Genomic DNA, 20,716 nt, shown 5'->3' on the forward strand with positions numbered 1-20,716 from the left:
GAAATAAATGGTTATTTGTTTTTTTACATTTTGGTTTTGAAAATTTATGGAATAAAAGTTTTTATTTCATTTATTTACGTTTTAATGATTTATGGAATAAATATAATTTATTTCATTCTATTTGAATGTAATTCGAGTCGGGAGTTTTTATTTACGATTTATCGTTATAAATTATTTTTAAAATCTTTTATTTGATTTTAGTTTAAAAATCAAGTTTGCTTATTTTGATTTTTTGGTTTAAAAAGATCAAATGTGATTTTTGTGACAGTTTTTTATTTATCGTTTTATTTAATTCGAAAGTTCGAGTTTTTAAAGTGGTTGTTAAACACGTTTTTGAAGCGTTTTGAGAAGCGATTTTTGATGCGATTTTGGGCCGAGGTTTGGCACGAATTTCAAGGCAACCAAGGACCCATTACCTTCCCTTCCAACCCAAGTTCGAACCCCCAAAATAGCAGCCTAATATCCCTCATTAAACCTCACTAAAACCGAGTCAAAAACAGCCCTCGCCCAACCCGCGTGCTCTGTTTTTGCAGCACCAAACCCGCACCCAAACTCTTCCAGTTCGACTCTTATTTGACCCAAATCCTACCTAGCCCACATATCAAGCCTCAACCATAGTCCATAACACGTCCCAAACCAAGCTCAAACGAACCTCAAACAAACCCAAGCTGTGTTCAACCCGTAGCCTGTTTTTGCGAGCTTTGGAGCTCGTTCCTTGAGCTCCAAGCTCTTTCCTTTCCTTGACCATCAAGTAAGAGATTCCTATATTTCTATACTTACCATTGCCGCCCAAAAAGATCGAAAAAAGATAGAGAAATCGTTGCATAAAGATCACTTTCCAAAACCGAGTTTTTGCAACTTTCCTAATCTTCAACCCGTCTTTGAACCCTAATACCTAGCAATATAACCTTCAATTGCCTCATTCGAAAGGAGGAACACAAATTTGATATATCATATATCACAAATGACATAAGCTATAGCCTCAAGCATTAATAAAAACTCAAGGAAGATCTTCATCTTCTTCCTTGAGCATGAACCCAGAAAATAGGGCACATCCCGTCTACCCTTCGAAAATCACCTCCAAACCACCTCAAATCTCCATTACAATTCACCAAATTTTGTATACACAATCTAGGTAGTTCCCTTAATTGATTCATGTCCTCTTACAAGAGTATAGGTAATGTTTTGAGCATTAATTTTCTCGATTCTTTACCTTTGCTCGCGTTTCTGTCAGCCCTTATTCATCGTTATTTTTAATCATTTTAAATGCAATTTAGTGTTGGAATATGTGTCCTCCGAAAATAATGCGATCACAACTGTTGATCATGATGATCACATGTTTAAATCTCATTTTAAAGAATACAATTGGGAAGTAATATTTTACTGTCAACTGGTCCACACATATCGGTAATGATTGGCTGACTAGAGTTTGACATTACTGTCGTGCGACGGTGGTGATCAGTTGATCCCCTTAGGTCATACCTAAAGGGTAACACTCTTAATTGATCATTCAATTGATCGTATGAAGATACGGGTTAATTAAATTACATAAAATTGACGGACGATTTTGGAAGTAATATTTACGTATCTCATTATAATTTGATTAAATAAGATACGGTCTAAGTGATCGAATTGTTTTATTACTTAGATGAAATTATTGTTTAAGGAAACAATTGCATTAGAATGAATGATTTATTATAAATACAAGATATTGTGATTTATAATTGGAAAAATATTTTGGCACAAGTAATTATGAATTACTAAGTCGATTTTGTATATGACGTATTTTTATTAATGCGTTGATTTTTAATATGTTAAAAATACATAACAATTTTATGTGACATGTGACATGTGACAAATTGACAAATTGACAAAGATAAAATGAAATCCATTTTATCTCAATATGACCGAAATAATGGGGTGTTTTAGGAAATTATTATGTTAATTATATTAGTGGTAAACATAATCATATTTGCATAAAATTAGCCATGCAAGCCTACTTGTTCTTGTGAAGGCAACCTTGCTCATGCATTGGCCCTTTGACCCCCTCCCTCTACCCGGTTTTGAGAAGGAGAAACCCATGGGTTTTTCCTCTCTTTTTTATCTTACACACTACATGAAATATTAGGGTATTCATTCATTCATTCAACAATCAAAAATAGAGTTTTTAGAGAGATAAAAACTTCTTCTTCCTCTTTCCTTCTCTTAGCCGAAATTAAGAGAACCAAAATAAATATTTTGGGTCATTTTATTTAAATTAATATTGTTCTAGTAATAATAATATTAATTTTGTTAAGAGATTACCTTGGGTATAAATCCTTGGGAGGGATTCTATTCATGAATCCTTGTTCTTCCATTTTGGAGTGCTCAAGAACAAGTAAGAAGGAGATATTACTTGTGCCCAATAATCCGAAATATCAATGTAAGGGTTGATGATTTCTTCCTTATTTTCTTTATTGTTTGCATGCATAAGATTAACATTTAATTTTATGACTAAATTAATTCATCACATATATGAATATGTCAAGTAATGAGATATAGATTTCTAACAAGCGGTATCAAGAGCCTTTGGTTGTTTGCATGCAAATCGGTTATAGTTTTTCCGAGTTATACGATTAACATATAAAACTCATAAATTTGTGTTATTATGATATATCACGAAATAAATTATGCATGTTAAAGTTTCTGGTCCTAAAATGTTTTTAGGATATTTTGGTTAATTTATGGATTTTTGTTGTTCATCTTATATAATAATGGCATTAAAAATGTGATTTTATGATTAAAATGTCATTTTCGGACTAAAATTAGCTAAACTTCGAATTTTTTAGTGGTTTTTGGATATGTTATCACATGTTTTATTTTTAGATGACCTGTAAATTTTCAGAATTTTTGGAGTTTTTATGCTCGAAATATGGATTTTTCATGATAAAAATTGGATTTAGATGAAAAATAGGTTAATATGAGATAAATTTCGAATCTGGTCATAGAAATTTAGTATGTTGTCACATGAAATTTTACAAGATGTGTGTAAAATAATAGGCTATATTGAAGACTTTATGCATGATTTATGAATTTTTGATGAAAAGTAGCATAAATAGTGACTTAATTAGTGAATAATTACTAAAACATACTTCATGACTAAGGAAAAACGTCACATGTTGCATTTTATTATCTTTTTCAAATATAAAATTTAAAAGTTGATGAATATAATTTTTATCATGTTTTTATGATTATAATTGATAAATCCGATAAACCGCAACATAGTTTTTCCGATAAATTTTCGAAATTTTAACCTAAGTTTTTGAATATTATGAGTGTCATGGTATTTTTTCAGAATGTTCATGAATTTAAATTTCAAATTTTGAATTTAATTGAAATTTTTGTGATTTATCTGAAGTTTATAGCATTTTATTGTAATTTTGAATCTATTAATGAACAATTTTAAGAAATATGAGTTAATTATAGTCAAATAGTTAGTGGAGAATAATTTTGAGTCCTAAGAGGTTAGGGTAATTAACTTGTGCATAAATATGAATTTATGTAATTTATTGTGATTTTAAAAGGTTGAATCACGCAAATCCGTAAAAACCGTTTAATATACGATATTGGCTCCTTAAAGGCGATTTAGCATAAAATTGGGCATGTTCATACATATTATAATGCTGCATTTTATTTATGATTGTCATAATTTTATTTTATGTAATTTTTGAATTATGTAATTTTACTTAGTATGGCCTTAGTTTTAATTGGTATTACCCGAAATGTATGGGAATATCGATTCGGTTGTAATTTATTGTGATCTCGTATCACCGTTTTGTAATTTAATAGATTTATTTTATTTTAATTACAAATGTATAATAGGAAATTATGTAATTTGTTATGTAATTTAATTATTTCGGAGTTCCTTGAAGACGGTGTCACTCAAGTAGGCGATACATAAAGACGGTGTTACCTCGAGATGCGTGCCAAGAACCGAAGTTCAAGGGACCAATGGAGTTGATTTCCGAATATGTAATAGTTAATTAGATTTTCTATTTTAGGAAGGCCATACTAGGATTTATTTTATGTTTTGCATTTTATTTATATGTTGCATGCATCGCTAAATCGCCACAACTAAAACATGCATTGTCTTTTTAATCTAGTTTATCGACCGTGTCAATTAGAATTATCGTAGTTCACCGCTTTAGTTCACTTAAAACGTGATAGATAATGAATTGACATGACCTCTCGCTAAAATAATCAATTGAGACATATCCTTACCAAAAAGTAGAAACCATGAAAACCTATTTCGTGAGGGAGTGCACTCGGCTTTACCGGGGTACAAACCTTGTTACGTAGGGGAAGTGGGTGATAAATGTCTACCCACCAAGTTTATAAAGATGAGGGTTGTTTTCGACTTTACCGATGCCCAAGTTGATGTAAATTTGGATCATGGACACATTTATTCGAAATTTGGGTTGAACTCAACGAAAGTATTCTCGACGGTTGCCGGATGTGTTTCGGGCTAAAGATAAATATTAATGTAATTTTATCGACCAAGAGTTCTAAAAGTAGAATCGATTAAAGTGTTAATCCACCGAGTTATATTGATAAAGGTTTGTTTTCGGCTTTACCGATGCCTAAGTTAATATGAACTTGGGTCTTGGAATCATTTATAATAGTTGGGTAGAGGTCACTATATAAATGTTCATATCTTGTTAATTTATTTACAAGTATGATATTAAAAAACAAATGTTAATATTTCCTTTTCCTCCATACTTGTAGTTCATTACAATGAATTCATCAAACGCTACCGCACCGATAACTATTGAGTCTTGCCACAATGTTTTTGACGACGTTTGCTTCAACAATGATTTCGACACTACTAGAGAACTTCATTTTGGGATAGGTTCGGATGGAAACCTTAACTTCATCACTTCTTCTAGACCACCTACTACTACTAGATCTCGTGTGAGCCGGTCTCAGGAAGACCGCCTCATAAAATCTATAGGATCTTTGTCTCTAGAAGATAAAGATGCCAAAACTAGTGGGAGCTCAAGCAATCAAGTTCTTGCTTCAAAGGGCAAAAAGTTCAAAAAGAAGGGAAAGAAAGTGAAAAACTTCAAGCAAGTTGATGATGAGTGCCATTATTGCTTTGGCATGGGACATTGGCTTAGGAATTGTCCCGTATATTTGCGAAATATAAGGGAAGGAATCATCGTTCCAAAAGGTAAAATTCCTAAGGAAATTTATGTTATTGATATAAATTATACTTCCACTACGACATGGGTACTAGATACCAGTTGTGATTCTCACCTTTGTAATCATTTACAGGGTTTAAGAGACGTGAAGAGGCTTAGCAAAGGAGATGTGGATCTACGCCTTGGAAATGGAGCTCGAGTAGCGGCCGAATCCAAAGGAACTTATGTATTAGCTTTGCCTAATGGATTTGAGTTGTATTTACATAATTGTTTTTATGTGCCTACACTCTCTAAAAACATTATTTCTATCGCTATGCTAGACATGGATGGATTTTGTTTTGTCATTAAGGACAATCGTTGTACTATTTCGAGGAATGATTTGGTTATAGGCCAAGCTTCTTCCATCAATGGCATTTACATTTTAGAAACCTCAAATCCGATTAATGATATCTATAAAATTCAATCAAAGAAACTCAAATCAAGTGACCCAAATGAATCGTTCATTTGGCATTGTCGATTAGGTCACATAAACGAGAATCGCATCAAAAGATTAATTTCGACTAATGTGATTACACCATTTGATTTTCAATCATATGGAACATAAGAATATTGCCTTCTTGGCAAAATGACTCGAAATCCTTTTAGTGGTAAAGGGACACGAGCAAGTGAACTATTAGGACTCATACATACCGATATGTGTGGACCAATGAGTATCACCGCTCGTGGAAATTATGACTACTTCATAACCATCACCGGTGACTTGAGTAGATATGAGTATATCTATTTGATGAAGCATAAAAGTGAAGCGTTTGAGAAATTCAAAGAATTTCAAAATGAAGTAGAGAACCAATTGAACAAAAGGATTAAGGCACTACGATCCGATCGTGGGGGAGAATATCTTAGCCTTGAATTCGATTCACACTTGAAAAGTCATGGTATTATATCACAACTTACTCTACCCAGAACACCACAACTCAATGGTGTTGCCGAAAGGAGAAATCGAACCCTACTTGATATGGTTCGGTCCATGATGAGTCAAACCGAGTTACCAAACTCGTTTTGGGGATTTGCGATTCAAACCGCAATAAGATCTTTGAACAATTGTCCCACCAAAGCCACCGAGAAAACTCCATTTGAGATATGGAAAAGAAGAGTTCCTAATCTATCCTACATGAAAATTTGGGGTTGTAATGCTTATGTCAAAACCAAAAATGACAATAAGCTAGCCCCACGATCTGAAAAATGTACCTTTGTAGGCTATTCTAACACCCGAGGTTATTACTTCTATAAACCTCAAGAAAACAAAGTGTTTGTGTCTTCTGAGGCTGTCTTCTTAGAAAGGGATTTTATATCTAAAAGACAGAGTGGGAGAAATTTTGAACTTGATGAAGTTCAAGAGCCACAAACCGAGATAGAGACGCAAGAAGATGTTCCTTCGTCGTCTAACACGGTTGTCTCTCCTCCACTTAGAAGAACGGGCCGTGTTATACGCCATCCCGATCGATATGTGGGACTTATCGAAGAAGATGGAACACTCGATGTGTTGCTTTTAGAAAGTGACGAGCCCGCCACCTACAAGGCCGCAATCGCTAGTCCTAATTCCTCCTTATGGCTTGAAGCCATGAAGTCCGAAATGGATTCTATGCATGAAAACCAAGTATGGAATTTGGTAGATTTGCCTAAAGGGGCAAGACCTCTTCAATGCAAATGGATTTTCAAAGTCAAAAATGGCATAGAAGGACATGATGATGTCTACAAAGCTAGGCTAGTGGCAAAAGGATTTACCCAGGTCCAAGGTCTCCATTATGATGAGACCTTCGCCCCCGTAGCCATGCTAAGATCCATACGGATTTTGTTAGCGATTGCCACATTTCATGATTATGAAATATGGCAAATGGATGTCAAAACCGCTTTTCTAAATGGGCATTTAGAAGAGGAGGTTTACATGATACAACCCGAAGGTTTTGTTGACTCTAAAAATCCTAACAAAGTGTGAAAGCTTAAGAGATCCATTTATGGTCTTAAGCAAGCATCTAGAAGTTGGAATCATCGATTTGATCATGTGATAAAAGAGAATGGTTTCACTCGAAGTGTTGAGGAACCATGTTTATACATGAAATTCAGTGGGAGCAATGTTGTGTTCCTAATCTTGTATGTTGATGACATACTACTCATTGGAAATGATATTCCAATGTTGTCTTCTGTTAAGAAGTGGTTAGGTAACCACTTCCAAATGAAGGATTTAGGAGAAGCACAACGCATATTAGGTATCCGGATCCATAGAGATAGATCCAAGAGGATATTGGCACTAAGTCAAGAGTCTTATGTTGATAAGATTCTTCGACGGTTCAGCATGGACAAATCAAAAAGGGGTTTGGTACCCATGGTAACTGGGACTATATTGAGCAAGTCTCAATCTCCCTCCGAACCCCATGATGTTGAACGCATGAAATTGATCCCTTATGCTTCCGCTGTTGGATCAATCATGTACGCCATGATTTGCACACGTCCTGATGTCTCGTATGCCTTGAGCATGACGAGTAGATATCAAGGAAATCCAGGTGAAAGTCACTGGATAGCCGTCAAGAACATCCTTAAGTACTTGAGAAGGACTAAGGATTCTATCTTAGTGTTTGGAGGAGACACCGAACTCCGTGTTAATGGTTACACGGACTCAAGTTTCCAAACGGATAGAGATGACATGAAATCACAAGCTGGTTTCGTTTTCATGCTCAATGGTGGTGCCATTAGCTGGAGAAGCTTCAAGGAAGCTGTGACTGCGGATTCAACAACGAAGGCTGAGTACATTGCAGCATCAGAAGCTGCCAAGGAAGCTGTGTGGATCAGGCAATTCACGGAAGGTCTAAGAGTAGTACCTACCGCCAATGATCCCATCACTCTCTGTTGTGATAATAGTGGGACGATCTTCCAAGCTAAGGAGCCAAAGTCTAGTAATAGATCTAGACATGTACTTAGAAAATATCATGTAATAAGAGATTTCATTGAAAGAAAGGAAATTGCGATTTGTAAGGTTGGGACGGATGAAAACATAGCCGATCCGCTCACCAAGCCTTTATCGCAGGCCAAGCATGAAGGACATGTTGCGTCCATGGGACTTAAACGTGAACCAAGTTTTTGTTAGATTTTGAAATGAAATTAAAGTGTTGTTTTTGTTTATGTTCATAATCACATTTGTCTTTTATCTTTTCTTTATACATTGTTACATCCAAACAGGTTGTGGAGACAATTGAACCCCGTTAAAGTGAACGCGGATTAGCATTGTATTCGCCCATAGTTACTTACATGAGGTGACGTCTCGAAGTGACTAGAATGTGATGGATTGATGGCAAGTTCAAGTGCCATGGAGTCATATGAGAATGACTAGTCGATCACATAGGCAGACTGTTAGGAACACTTTGTCGGGCCTTATGACCGCTTATAGAGTTCTGGCAAATTTATATAGCCTGGACGTGGCGAGAGCTACTATAGTATTCTAATGAGTCGATTCTTTTGACTAAAGACTATTCGCCAAAGATGGCACAGTTTCAGATTAACTTTGATTTGTGTTACTACGACCTTCGTAAATGGGGTCAAATGGGCATATTTTGGGTTGTGATGGCTGTGGCTAGTCGAAGGGAATGAGTGCGATAGAAATTGTCTACCCCTAGTCAGGGTTATAACAATATCTCAGGGCCACTCGAGGAGTAATGAACTGGAAATGCGTGGCCACGCTCGGAAGATAGCTATGGTAGATAAATCCGGTCAATCAGTTATTCTCCAGATCGAGGAAACCAATCTCGATATGATCACTTGCAAGTACGACCTAAAAGACACCTTGTATTGAGTGGGACATAGTAATAGGACAAGAGAATTGGTGACGCACACTTGTCGAGGACAAGTGGGAGATTGTTGGAATATGTGTCCTCCGACAATAATGCGATCAACTGTTGATCATGATGATCACATGTTTAAATCTCATTTTAAAGAATACAATTGGGAAGTAATATTTTACTATCAACTGGTCCACACATATCGGTAATGATTGGCTGACTAGAGTTTGACATTACTGTCGTGCGACGGTGGTGATCAGTTGATCCCCTTAGGTCATACCTAAAGGGTAACACTCTTAATTGATCATTTAATTGATCGTATGAAGATACGGGTTAATTAAATTACATAAAATTGACGGACGATTTTGGAAGTAATATTTACGTATCTCATTATAATTTGATTAAATAAGATACGGTCTAAGTGATCGAATTATTTTATTACTTAGATGAAATTATTGTTTAAGGAAACAATTGCATTAGAATGAATGATTTATTATAAATACAAGATGTTGTGATTTATAATTGGAAAAATATTTTGGCACAAGTAATTATGAATTACTAAGTCGATTTTGTATATGACGTATTTTTATTAATGCGTTGATTTTTAATATGTTAAAAATACATAACAATTTTATGTGACATGTGACATGTGACAAATTGACAAAGATAAAATGGAATCCATTTTATCTCAATATGACCGAAATAATGGGGTGTTTTAGGAAATTATTATGTTAATTATATTAGTGGTAAAGATAATCATATTTGCCTAAAACTAGCCATGCAAGCCTACTTGTTCTTGTGAAAGTAACCTTGCTCATGCATTGGCCCTTTGACCCCCTCCCTCTACCCGGTTTTGAGAAGGAGAAAACCATGGGTTTTTCCTCTCTTTTTTATCTTATACACTACATGAAATGTTAGGGTATTCATTCATTCATTCAACAATCAAAAATAGAGTTTTTAGAGAGATAAAAACTTCTTCTTCCTCTTTCCTTCTCTTAGCCGAAATTAAGAGAACCAAAATAAATATTTTGGGTCATTTTATTTAAATTAATATTGTTCTAGTAATAATAATATTAATTTTGTTAAGAGATTACCTTGGGTATAAATCCTTGGGAGGGATTCTATTCTTGAATCCTTGTTCTTCCATTTTGGAGTGCTCAAGAACAAGTAAGAAGGAGATCTTACTTGTGCCCAGTAATCCAAAATATCAATGTAAGGGTTGATGATTTCTTCCTTATTTTCTTTATTGTTTGCATGCATAAGATTAACATTTAATTTTATGACTAAATTAATTCATCACATATATGAATATGTCAAGTAATGAGATATAGATTTCTAACATTTAGGTCTGGATTTTTTCCAAAGTTGAAAACTTGGCTCTTCAAGGATTCCAAAACATCTTTCGGTTTGAAAAATCTTTGAATATTGAAGTCGTGGTGATCGTTTGAAAATCGCTGCGCGTGAAACGTGTTGTTTATTTCAAAATTGGATTTCGATTATCGATTTAAAAATCATCGTAGACGTACCAAGAATATTGCATCCGAGATACATGTAAGTCGAGGGTGCCAAAAATTACTCCTTTATTTTTTTAATGTTATTTATTTTCGTTAATTGTTATTAATTATCGCTCTTTATTTTTATCATATTAATCATGTTTAATTTGCGGTAATTATTATATTGTTGATAATTATGAACGAGAACGGGATTATTATTGTTGTTGAATGCCGATGGATGGCCTCTTAATTGTGTGGATTAATTTCTGTTAGGAATTAAACGATTTATGTTGTTATATGAATTGTTTTCACATGATTATAGATAATTATGATAGATTTATTCGAATGTTTAATCTATGCTCAGTTTAATTTTAATGTTTAAATCTGAAATTATAACATGCTTATTATGTTTAATTAGTATGTTTATTTCAAAGTTTGCATCTTTGTTTTAATTTGTTAATTTGTGGTTAATTCAATTAAATAATGAAATTGTTTAATTTTAATTCATATTTTAACATGATTTATGAGATGAACATGAACATGATGTTTGCTTGTTTAAATTAGATTATGCATGTTTGTATGATTTAATTTAGTTGCTTTTTCACATGTTAGTTTAATTAATTCAGTTTAGTGTTAATTAAAATGGCATGAAATCGCAGGAATTAGAATTATTTGTGTCGACTTGTTTGTCTCATATGTATGTCGAGTGTCACGGCTCTTCTAGGCTAAGAATTAGTCTAATTTATGTATGTTTGGCATGATTCACATGATTAGATAAGCATGTTTATATTTAATTATTTTAATTAAGAATTAATTGAAACCGTTAGCATGCTTGTTTAATTATCGTCATGCTTGTTTGCTTTGTCGATTTATGTCGTGTAGGGTACCCTGAGGCACGGTTTTCTAGGCTGTTTTTGACAAAGAATTAGTCCTTTAATTTGCCTTATTCATATGCTAATCATTTGTGAAACAATTGTTTGATTTGGATGCATGTTTGCTTCTTTTTCTTTTTCATTTGCATATGATTATGTTATAACATGTCACTTGTTTGCAGCCCAACTTGACTTAGAATAGGTCGTGTATGCACCCTTTGGAGGCCAAGATGGTCGTGTTTTCTTTTTGGCCAAGAGGCCTTGTTTTTCAATTGTTTAGGTGTTTGTTAATGCCTTCTTTGTTTGCTTGTTGGTTTTTGTTGCAATTGTTATTGTGATCAAACCCATGTTTGTTATAGCGCCGCTTGAGTAAGAAGTTTCTTTCCCTCTTCTTTGTTTGTTTATTTATGCTAGAATAGCTTAATGAACTCACATGTTTAAATCATTTGACGAAGTTATGTGCATTTAAACCATTAGAATTGATTGTCACATGTTAGGGTTTAAAATGAATCGATGCATACGACAAATACTAGTTCAGTTAATATTGGCCATTGTTTGACATTAGTAGAGGCCATTGTTTACAACGGGAGGGGTTGGGTGTTTGAATGAGCTTCCCAACACGTACTTTCACACGAATCCATTTTCTCTAAAATGGTTTCCAAATTTCCTTAAATATGGTGGCAACTCTTTGTGTAATACCCGTCCTTTTAGGGACCCGTTGACTGACGTTGACCGACCTTAGTGATATGTCTTAGTCTTTGGGAAGCCTTATGAGCGTTGGCTGGCGAAGTGGTGAGCTTTGAGTGAGTGGTACTCGATCTAGTCGAGGCTACTCGATCGAGTAGCTAGAGTACTCGATCGAGTAGGTGTCTGTGACACCCCCATACTCCAAGTGCCTTACCAGGACCACTTAAGGTATGAGAACATCCCATAAACCTTGTATTTCAGTTTAACACTTTTGTCAGTTTTATCAATACACATGGCAGTTAGAAGTCTTCCGCCGTATCATCGAGTAGCTAGAGTACTCGATCGAGTAGGTGTCGCTCAATCGAGTAAGTTAGTTACTCGATCGAGTAGCGTCTTTTCAGCGGGGATTTATAATCGTGTTTTGATAGAATCGCAAATCATTTCCGCCTCCTTCCTCCAAACCTAGATGCCACCTTTCCTCATTCCTTTCACCATAATCCCTTCATTTGGAGCCTTCGAGGATGCTTATGCCTTGGTTATAGGTTGCTTGAGTCGGGTAGCGGTCTTGACGCCGGATAGCGATGCGTAGGTATGTCATCGTCATCATCATTGTCGTTGTCGCTTTCAGTTAGGGTTGTAGTGGCTATGATGGATTATTGTACTGCTTGTATAGGTGTTTTGCTTACTTGGTCGATGTCATGTGATTGAACGTGGAATCGCTACGGATGGCTAAAGGTAGGTTCGCCTACTCAGTACTGTTGGTTGTTTAGAGTGTCTTGTGATGTGGTTTGGTTGTTGTTATATCAGTATGGTTATCGGATTGTGATAGTTGGTTGGTGCTGTGCTATGGTGTTTATCGCTGACGTAATACTGTTGATTGGTTTGAATCTTTCTGTGTTTTTCGGGGCGCGTCCCTGGCTGAGTGGAGTCACTTGCGGGAGTGGCTTCACGCCCTTGGTTCGCCCTCTGTGGAACCCGCCACAGGAGGAAATGTGCACATTAAGGAAACTTGGGTTTATCGCTCATTATGATGAGCGGGGATTTGGTGGGTACGGTTGCGGTCCCCTACTGGCAGGGCTGGTCCAGTGGACAGTCGGTGACGGTGATTGGTTGGAGTAGTTGTGGCTTGTGCGTGTGCTTGGTTGTATCCGTAGTGTGTTGGTTGTTGTTGTTGTGTCTTTCCTCAGTTACTGACCTTATGTGGTTTGTCTTCTTGTCTGTTTCTATTGTGTCTGCCATGATCCCTTATGATGAGCAGTCAGTCTTAGCAGGTCATGTCTTGGTTGATAGCTGGATACTTGGCGGGATGAGTCCTTCACGAGTTTTGACAGAAGTGTAGATCACCTAGTTGGTAGTAGTCTGAGTTTTATCTTTGTTATCTTAGTTTGTTTAATCACTTGTAATAAACTTTAATTGTTCTTTTATCGACGTTTGATTATTACTGTCCTCGGGCAACCGAGACGCTAACGCCCTTATATGCTAGGGAAGGTCTTGTTAAGGCGCCTTGGTATATGGGGGTGTTACTAAGTGGTATCAGAGCGACGATTTTAGAACCTGTAACAAATGAGCCTAATGAATGTAGCGAGTCTAATAAAATGAACCTGGTGTATGCATATTGGGAGCCCCAACTGATGCTAGATTTTGGCTGAGTAGGTGCCCTCATTTCAAAATCATGGCCCCGTTATGCTTAAGCCAGTCACCGGTTATGGGGAATATTGAGTCGGGAATTATGTGCCTAGTATGAATAATGGCTATGTTAGAAATGTTTGTGGTGAAGTCTCTGTTGATGCTAGCATATGTGGTTGTGATGAGAGAATGTGAAAGTACGTGTTTGAATAGGAATGTGTATGAAATTAGTGGAAGTGGTGAAACCTTTATGGTACGTGACAGTGTATATGATGTGGTGTTAGTAATGGTTGTTCAAAATGGTTGGTATTGGTAATTGATATGAAAGCTTGTGAGTCTTGTATGTGGTAGCAATAGTGGTGATTAGTAAGTTGTAAATGTGTTGTAATGGTCATCAAAATAGCATTGGAGTGGATGTGATAGGTGCATGAATGAACGCTTCTGCAATGTGACAATTAAATTGAGTAAGCTATTTGTTAATTGCTGCGACAAGGTTAGATTATTGGTATGCTTGGCCGATAAAGAATGGTTGAATGTTAGCTGTATGATTAAAGCAATATGGTTAGAAGTTATTTTGTTGAGGCCACAATTATGTGCTTATAAGTGAAAGAAATGTGCTAAAAGTATGCATGAGAAAATTAAAAGTTTGGTCATTTGGTTACGTAATAATGGTTATAGAATAAAAATGAAGAGTTGAATGAAGTAATGTATTTGTTGGCTTGATACGTTGTACTTGTGTAGTGGTAATGCGATGTGAATGAGTATGTTAATCTGTGCCGATATCCGAATTTATTTTTGGAATCGACACGCGTTGCTGTTTTGCAGGAACCTTCAGTTAATCTTATATTTTTGACCATGTATCTAGCCTTACTTGACCGAGTATGAGTACCTACTAGACAGAGTAGACCTCATTCGATCTAGTTAGGAAGCTATTACGTCGAGAAAGTTGGAATTTACTGCGAAAACTCGACCGAGTAGCTCTAACTCGATCGAGTGGAGGCCACTCGATCGAGTAACATACTTACTCGATCGAGTAAGCTATAGTACCGCTGAAACACGGGATTTTATACCCTTTTCCCCTAATTCTTTCTTTCTTATTCCTCATTCAATCAAAACCCAAGCATCCTATTTCTCTCTTATGCTCTCAAAACTTTGTGATTTTTGTGCTTGAATCTTGGTGTTTCATTTGCTTAATTCATTCTCCTTGCTTGCCAATTAATTAAGGTATGAATGACTAACTTATTTTGATGTTTTAATTAATTAGAAGCATATAGGATGTTGGAAATTACGGAAAAATCGGTTTATATGTGCCAAATATTGTTTATAATGGTTGTAATATGATCTAGATGCTTTTTTTGTTGATTATTGTGGTTAGTTATGCATAAATCGAATCAAATTGGGGGTTTATATGACTCGAATTTTCTAGGGTTTGAGGATTTTAATTGAATTTTGGTTGTCTTTTGGGTGTAAAAGGGAGAAAATTGAGTAATATATGTCATACATACCATGGTTAGAGTTGGTTTTTATGATTTTCACTCAAACATTTGCCTTAAAAACTCTGTCTTAAAAGTGCCCCAAACTGAAATTCATCTTATATTACTGTGAAATTTGTTAATATATGGAGCTATTTGGAAGTTATGATTTCCAAAAGTGATAGTGATAAGGATAATTGGTGCTTTACATGTCAAAATCTTTACAGCTGTGAGACCGTCTGAGAATAAAATTGAGAGTTTATGCTCATGATTTCTGGTTTGTTGGTGAAAGTGTGTACTTAGTAGCTCTTTTACATGAACATACATGGTTGTTTTACATGTTTTCAAGTATATGTGGTTTGCGTATTTAAGTATGTGTAGAAAATAGATGCCGAGACCAACCGTGGGAACTAGACAAAGTAAGAGGGGGAGGGCTTCTGAGCCCAAAGTGGGAGAGGGAAGTGGCCCTGTAGTCCCGGCCGTGCCTGAATACCCATCCGTAGTCTTTGTTGATTTTACCCAAAGGGGTAATTTTGTGGCCTTACAGCAGCGGAAGATGAGACCTACCCGGTGTATAGACACCGTTCTCTTGACTGACTTAGGGACTGGGACCGATGTCAGACACATCTTTGAGACTTTGAGGATGTTAGGACTATACCATCTCAGGAAACATTATTATGCCTTCTTGACCCTTGAGTTCATGAGTTCGTTTAAATACGACGCGGTGGCAGAAACTGTGGAGTTTCGCCTTATGAACATGAGTTTTCTGTTGACCATGGATATGTTTGCAACCCACCTTGGCTTGGCTAAGCCTGCCAAGGGAGCTCTCCGTGATATTCCTTCTTAGTGTGGGGTTAGTAGCCTTATGCCGTGCCTTACCGGTAAATCAGCTGCTACTTCGAGTAACATGTTGATCAATGATGTTCAACATGTCACTTTGAAGATCTTTCTTCGTGCCTTGACGTGTCTGCTCTCTACGAGAGGAAGGATGTGAGTAAGTTGAACTCACATGAGTTGATGCTCTTGATGTCTTATCTTAACCCCACCCGGTCACAGCCTGTCACCTTTAGTGCCCCTGCCTTTGTTTGCGCCAGTCTAGCTCTGATGGCCTCGTCTGACACTAGATTTATGAGTTGTGTTGCCATTGCCACACGTCTAGTAGAGAGGTTGACATCCTTTGAGGCCTCCTTGGCCTACACTCCTTTGACTACTGCGGTGCCTACCTTGGACCACGACTACTTCCTCGACCAGAAATGGTTGAGAACTTTAGCGGATGGGAGTTTGGCATAGAGAGTTTGGGGTAGGAGTTGGATGCAGATACCAGCTCCTGAGCACCTACCTGCGACTGAGCCCTTACCACCGGCAGTTATAGCTGCCGATTCTGACGATGAGGAGGAGGAGGGACGTCCACCGGTGCAGACGTACCTCATTGATTCGGAGATCCTACAAGTCATGCCTGAGCCGAGGAAGGGGGAGAACGTGAGAGCTGAGGAGGATCGGCCTAGGATGGGGAGGGGACCACGCAGAGTGAGGGAGAGGATGGCTGAGACTCAGCCAGTGCTGCCGCAGTACCAGTACCAGTTTCCTGGTTACCCTTCTTTCGATAGCCCAGAGATGCGTGAGAGCTACCTTACAGAGAGGGTGTCTTCTACCTTGACCCTCAGGAACCTATATGAGATGGCTTATGTTCAGGGATATGGGACCACGGGACCTCAGCCGGTTTGGTGGAGAGGAGTCGGGGACAGCAGTGGGGTTTTCCACTCTTATGGTGTGGATATGTCTACTTGGGGAGAGTCTCAGTCGTACCCTTATGGTTGTTTGGCCCCTTGGCAGATGGGAGCAGGTGCTGATGTTGGTGGTGGTGCGGGTCGGGGACGCGATCGGGAGCGGTACCTCGGGAGGTGGTGGTGGTGATGATGCGGTGATGGACGAGCAGCAGCAGGAGTGATATACTCCATTTCTTTTCTTGTGTTTCATGATTGGTATTGGATTTTATCTCATTTTCATTTGGTACTTTCTTGGACGTTAGATTTGTATGGTTGGCTATAAGGTCGTATTTTGAATTCTGTTAGACTTTTATGCAGGATTTGGGGGTCGGGCTAGCATCCCGACTCGTATTTATATGGTTATATGCCTTATGTTTGTTGTTCATGGAACTTTTCGACCTGTGGCAACTCGATCGAGTGTCCCTTACTCGATCGAGTAGCTGCAGGTGTGTCCTTGGAGGAGTATTATGATCTCGGGCTACTCGATCGAGTAGCTAATGAACTCGATCGAGTAGGTCCTGCTCGATCGAGTGCCTGACCAACTCGATCGAGTGACACTGTTACAGGCACATTTCGATTTTAGAATTGTTCGAATCATCATATTTTTGGATAATTTTACATTAATATTTATTGTTGGTGTTTCGTAACATGGTTTAGCTTCACCGTTGGTTTGGTAAGTGTGTGTGGTCGTCTTATGAATGTTGTTCTCAGTTTTATGCGGTATATATGGGTCGGAATGATGAAACAAATCAACGAGGTACCGTAATGTGCGGCGGTATTGTCCCAAGTTGATAATTATATACATATGTATATCTATATCTTGTGGGTCGTGGTTTAACAATGTCTAGAAAGTGTTGATTCTGTCATAAGTCGGATATGCATTTTGATCAATTCAAACAGTTTTTAGGGGTATTTGTGTTACTTCGTAATTTGTATGCGGTCAAGTTGGATAAATCGAATACTTTGTTTATAATATTGTCACTTGGTCGGTATGGTTGTATAAAGTATTTGCCGCTAGTTTGTATCGATATATCCACAATGTATTACGTAATATCTATGATTTTATGTTGTATGAGTTGTAATTAAGTAATGTCAAGGAGTAGGTTTTTTTAGCATGAATCAAGGTTGTTTGGTTGTTCATGAGTAATGTCAAAATAATATCATATATATCGGGTTGAGGAACATGAAAGTTGTTTGATGGTGAACTTCGGGGACGAAGTTCCTTTTTAGAGGGGAAGAGAAATGTCGCAAAAGAAAAATGATGTAATTATAACAATTTTGTGGTCTTTTAAAGTAGGTGAATGATTGTTTGAGTAGTTTTATATGATTGTTTTGGACAGCTTCATGATGATTATGGTGCAACTGAGTAGGAATTTATAATTGTTAAACGAAATAGCATGTTGTATACCTTATTTTGGTAAATATTCGCTATGATGACTTGAGAATTCAATGTTGTGAATTTGTGACAAAACCGTTGAGTTGTGTGTCTTGTAAGTGGTAATTGTTGACCAGGTGATGAATGATTGTATAGTTTCGTAGCTTTATGGTGCATGTTTGAATAATATGAGGTTGTAGTGCAAGTGATAGTCGAGTTAGTTGTCTTTATGGTTGGTATGTGTTCAGTAATGCAAAAAAAAAAAAAGGAAGTAGTAACTTGTTGATGATTGTGTGTGTGTCGAGTGTTAGGTGGTTGATGATGATGATGTTCGATGAACGTACGTAGGGGGATAGTATTGCTAAACAGTTTTGTTGACCTGCGTCGGGTAAACGGTGGTGTTGACTTGGGTGGCTTTGTCGTGTGGTTTGGGAGAGGAGGAGTCGAACTTCGGGGACGAAGTTCTTTTTAAGGGGGGAAGACTGTAATACCCGTCCTTTTAGGGACCCGTTGACTGACGTTGACCGACCTTAGTGATATGTCTTAGTCTTTGGGAAGCCTTATGAGCATTGGCTGGCGAAGTGGTGAGCTTTGAGTGAGTGGTACTCGATCTAGTCGAGGCTACTCGATCGAGTAGCTAGAGTACTCGATCGAGTAGGTGTCATTCGATCGAGTAAGTTAGTTACTTGATCGAGTAGCGTCTTTTCAGCGGGGATTTATAATCGTGTTTTGATAGAATCGCAAATCATTTCCGCCTCCTTCCTCCAAACCTAGATGTCGCCTTTCCTCATTTCTTTCACCATAATCCCATCCTTTGGAGCCTTCAAGGATGCTTATGCCTTGGGTATAGGTTGCTTGAGTCGGGTAGCGGTCTTGACGCCCGATAGTGATGCGTAGGTATGTCATCATCATCATCATCATTGTCGTTGTCGCTTTCAGTTAGGGTTGTAGTGGTTGTGATGGATTATTGTACTGTTTGTATAGGTGGTTTGCTTGCTTGGTTGATGTCGTGTGATTGAACGTGGAATCGCTGCGGATGGCTAAAGGTAGGTTCGCCTACTCAGTACTGTTTGTTGTCTAGAGTGTCTTGTGATGTGGTTTGGTTGTTGTTATATCAGTATGGTTGTCGGATTGTGATTGTTGGTTGGTGCTGTGCTATGGTGTTTATCGCTGACGTAATACTGTTGATTGGTTTGTATCTGTCTGTGATCTTCGGGGCGCGTCCCTGGCTAAGTGGAGTCACTTACGGGAGTGGCTTCATGCCCTTGGTTCGCCCTCTGTGGAACCCGCCACAGGAGGGGATGTGCACAGTAAGGAAACTTAGGTTTATCGCTCGTTATGATGAGCGGGGATTTGGTGGGTACGGCTGCGGTCCCCCACTGGCAGGACTAGTCCAGTGGACAGTCAGTGACGGTGATTGGTTGGAGTAGTTGTGGCTTGTGCGTGCGCTTGGTTGTATGCGTAGTGTTTTGGCTGTTGTTGTTGTGTCTTTCCTCAGTTACTGACCTTGTGTGGTTTGTCTTCTTGCCTGTTTCTGTTGTGTCTGCCGTGATCCCTTATGGTGAGCAGTCAGTCTTAGCAGGTGATGTCTTGGTTGATAGCTGGATACTTGGCGGGATGAGTCCTTTACGAGTTTTGACAGAAGTGTAGATCACCTAGTTGGTAGTAATCTGAGTTGTATCGTTGTTATCTTAGTTTGTTTAATCACTTGTAATAAACTTTAATTGTTCTTTTATCGATGTTTGATTATTACTGTCCTTGGGCAACCGAGATGGTAACGCCTTTATATGCTAGGGAAGGTCTTGTTAAGGCTCCTTGGTATATGGGGGTGTTACACTTTGTGTTTGAAAAACCCCCGTAGATACATCAAATTACAACATCCACATTATGGCGACTCCGAAGGGGACTAGTGTAACTTGAAAAGTTAACTGGTGGCTAATAAATTGAATTAGTATTTGTTTGCTTTTTTTTTTATCATGCATAAACCCAATTGAGACTTTAGGTTCGGGCTATCTCCCCCTTGAGTCGATTTCAAGGTAAAGAGATGACGTCCACTATCCCCGGTTTAAGTACCAAGGTGGTCCTCACTGAATCTTCGAGTACTTGTTCTATCATATGCTACGGTCTTATGGGGGGCTTGGGTTATTTGCTGAAGTGGGATCATTGGCACAGACCCAAATTAGAAGACCGATCGAGACTTAGTTGAGTCTAGGATTCATGTATTCATGCTCGTATGTGAATGCCTACTTGCTATGCGATTCCCATGTCAAGTCTTTTATTTTCTTTATTTTTTTTAAAAATCACGTTTTAAAAAAAAAAGAAAAGAAACCTGTGTGCTTTTTCGAAATTTGAGTTGAGTTCAACCCATATTTTCGAAAATAATAGTCCATGTTTTCAAACGCGAACTTTTGAACT

This window comes from Silene latifolia, chromosome 7 (assembly GCF_048544455.1).
Source record: "Silene latifolia isolate original U9 population chromosome 7, ASM4854445v1, whole genome shotgun sequence".
Classification (NCBI taxonomy): domain Eukaryota; kingdom Viridiplantae; phylum Streptophyta; class Magnoliopsida; order Caryophyllales; family Caryophyllaceae; genus Silene; species Silene latifolia.